The 3,831-nt window shown below is 43.3% G+C and overlaps 1 pseudogene; it reads right to left on the reverse strand.

Moving 5' to 3' along the window:
• Window positions 1–248: 248 nt before the first annotated feature.
• LOC103269812 lies at window positions 249–927 on the reverse strand (annotated as a pseudogene).
• Window positions 928–3,831: the final 2,904 nt, after the last annotated feature.

Below are 3,831 nucleotides of genomic sequence, written 5' to 3' on the forward strand. Positions count from 1 at the left end.
CAGTAGTGTAGTAGTGGAGCTCAGTCTCTCCTACCCTCAGTTAATATCAACAAGATAATCCACAAATTCTAAAATATGAAGCTATTTAAAGCATTAATAATCTGTGTACATATTGTACTAGGTAAGTGAACACTTCCGTTTCTCCAGTATGTGAATTGCATTTCCCAGCACAAGCAGGATTCACCCTGCTATTCCAAGTGACTTGGACCTGGTAGCCAGATGTACTCCAAACCCTGCCCCACAAGGTGTCACTGGTCCTGAGATTCGTAGAGGAGCTTGGTGACCTTGTGCCTGGCTGCCAGCCACACCACTGCCTGCCTCCTGCCAGCATTAGCATCCTTCCCAGCTGCAGCTTCAGCTGGGCCACACCCTCTGTCCCTGGCACTGTATACTGCAGGCACATGCCTGTGGCCCATGTGTTGCCTCCTCCAGGAGGGAAGCCTTCCGTAAGGATCTGCACAGTTGAGATGTGTGCAAATTCGATCTCATAGTGGCTGTCTCCATCCAAAAACAAGTATCTCTCATTGGAAAGACGACAAGTCATAGTCTCAGATTTCTCTGAGTTTCCAAAAGTTATGAGGAAGGTGGCACCACTGAGGCGCACCTTGAGCTGCTTGTCATAGAACTCCGCCTCCTTGTGGGACACCAGGGTACAATTTGTGCACTGACACACGGGGTCCACAAAGCACATGCGTCGCAGTGGCACTTTCTGGCTGCAGCACTGTTCACAGAAGCACCTTCCACAGCGGCGACAATGGTGCTTTCTGGTGATAAAGTCAAACTTGGACATTCCTTGTCCGGGATCCACTGCAGCTCCTCCAGGCTGAAGGGGCTTCCGAAAGCGCAGTGCTCGGGCACAATGCTCAAGCTGCTGGGGGAGTGCACCAGCTTCTTGGCATCGTGCAGCGTGGACACATCTGAGGACATGACGCTGCTTCAACTGCTTGGCCAGCAGGCCTGCACCTGGAATCCCTCACTATGCTTATCATCTTATTATTTATTTCCTGGATGAAATTTTTTATTTGTAAAATCTCTGTTACAAGTTCTTTCAGTGTTGCATCTTGTCTTTCTTGAGTCTTATTCACTCTTTCCATTCATTCCCTAATCTCTGTCATATTCTGGGGTCAGTCTTTAGTGTCTTCCATTGTTGGGTACCAAGGACTGTTTTTCAGGAGTTTTCTCTTTGTTACACTCAAAATTGTCTATGGTCTTCCACTGGTTTTTCCTCATTTGTGACAGATCTCTTGTTTTTCTCTTTAGTTCTGTTATTCAGTGTCAGTGGAAGAATTTTCCCTTCTGATGTTTGCTCAGTCCTCTATTCTTCCCTGATCTATGCTCTGGATTTGTTTTATTTTGAAATTGGATGTTGAGTGGGAAGCTTTGCTGTCTCTTATAGTTTTTGAAAGTCGAATAAAGTAGGGGATGGGGCGTTTGGATTCAGAAACTACTTGCAAATTGCAATGTTCACTTATTGTGGTATGTGTTCCCTGAGATCTACTCTCCACCACCACTGTACATGATGATGCAAAGCAGAAACCATAGCAAAAAACAACTGAACACACACACATAGACATACACATACACCCCAAAACAAACTGGAATAACAACAACGTGAAGCAAAATGAAGAACAACATAAAAAAACCCAAGAAAACTGAACATATACACACATGTCTAGCATAAAGTGAATGGAGAAGAAAAACAGAAATACTGGAAAACAAGCAAACAAAAAAGAAATTCAGATTGGACACTCATATATTGACACACCTTAAATGATAAAAAATGAAAATAAAAAAAAGAGCAAAAATAAACCAACAACAACAAAATTGAAAGATGAGCACTCAATTTTTCCAACACACACATAAACAGAAAACAACAAATAAAAGAAGAAAGAAACAGAAAAAGAAAAGAAAAAAAGAAAGAAAATTTTGGGGGATGCAGCTCAAACTCTCACATACACATTCATGCACAAAGAAAAAATATTTTAAAAAATAGATGAACTAACAAACAGACAAAAAATTTCAAAAAATTAAAAATTAAAAAACACACAAAAAACCTGCCCTCTTGTGGCAGGCTGTGTAATTGTTCCTCTAATTAGGTGTCCCCTGCAGAGCCACCTCTTTCAACTCTCTCCTCAGTGTCCAGAGCAGGGGAGGAGCGCCAATGCAGGTAGGTGAGACTGCGGTCCTCCTCCCACTCTCCTTTGGTCAGGGAGATCCCCTCCTGTGGGGAGGTGCGGGATTGACTCCTCCCCTGGCATGTACTCTTGGGGGGGGTGTCCCAGCCAGGCCTATCCTGGAATGGAGTTCTCCTGTTGTGACTGACATCCAGGCTCTACCTGGGTTTGTCCCTTTCTGTTGTGGCCCAGTTGTGTGGGTCTAACATTCAGAGGATGGCTGTTCGGAGGGGTTTTGTGTCAGCCTCAGACTCCCCACTGATCTCTTTGGAGTCCTTCCTTATTCTTTTCTGGCCACTCCCTTTGTCCTGAGGCTGGATCAGGGCAGGGGGTGGGGCACCTGGGACTCGGCACTCATCAGATACCTCCAAAGTTTGTGCTTCAGGATAATCCCTCTGGATCATGAACAATCCCTGAGTAATTGATCCACCAGTCACAGAGATTTGGTCTGCTGCTTCATGGTGAGCAAGTTGGAGCACTTTCCTGCCCTGAATTCAAAATGATGGTAGAGTGCCTCTCTTGTCCTCTCCTGTGGGACTTTGCTTCTGGACTCCATCCATAGCCCCTGCTGCCAGTGCCTGCCAGGCACTGAAGTGGTGAGGCAAAGCTTAGAGCTAGCAGTCTCTCTCCTGCTGCAGTGGTGAGGCAGAGCCTGAGGAGGTAGTCTCTTTCTGCCACTTCTTCACAGGAAAACTTATCCATTTTGTAAAAAAAAAAAAAAAAAAAAATGGCGCTTATCTTCTGTGACCTGGGAAGAGCCAGGGACCAAGCAGAGAAACTGCAGCACCAGCTATTGCATCAGGGCCCTGACCACTTGCTCACAGGTCCCCATTTAGTCTTTCCCTGCATTTTCTTCCCAGGAAGGATCTTGTTGATTTAAATAAAAAATGGCACTTGGCTTCTGTGCCTTGGGAATTGCTAGGGTCCAAGTCCAGCAGCTGCAGCACCAGCTGCTGCACCAGAAAAGCCTTGGCTTCTAGCTTGCCAGCCCTCACTCAGTCAGGCATTCCCATGCCCACTCGCTCACCAGCACATACACAAAATTTTCCATACACTCACTCACACCAGGACTTGTATAGTCTGACTGGCTCAGCTGCCCTCTTCCCAACTCAGAAATGTATATTCTTTTTTGTTTATTTTTTTATTTTTAATTTTTCTTTGTACCTCTAAGGAAGAGACATTGTTATTTTGAAAGATTTAGTTTATGAAATATATACTATATATATATAAGTTGACATAACAATGATATTATATTCACTGTGTAGATTTCAGCACTTGATGATACACCTTGAACATCCTGGAAACAAATATAGCTATTAATGTACACAAAACATATAAAATAGGTGGGCTATGCTTTCCCAAATATCATTCTAAGGAGCATTTGTGAGTTTATAGATAAATTAAAAGAGATTTCAAGCAAATAAAAAATCTGTGTTTGGAAAATATAGTATGCAGTGTACTCCTTCAGGAGTTTAATAATGTAAAAGTTCATTAGAGGCTTTAAAAAATACATAGAGAAAACAAAAAGTTTAGAAATCTATTAGGCATTACTCTCCTAAACTTATTCAGGAAAGAGAGACAGAGAAAACAATAGAAAAAGAAGGAGAGAGGCAGGGATGAGGTAGGGAATTAAAAGGATAGAGAGGTGCAACAATAT

Source organism: Carlito syrichta, unplaced genomic scaffold, assembly GCF_000164805.1.
Source record: "Carlito syrichta isolate Samal-C Ts95f unplaced genomic scaffold, Tarsius_syrichta-2.0.1 Scaffold309491, whole genome shotgun sequence".
Lineage (NCBI taxonomy): Eukaryota > Metazoa > Chordata > Mammalia > Primates > Tarsiidae > Carlito > Carlito syrichta.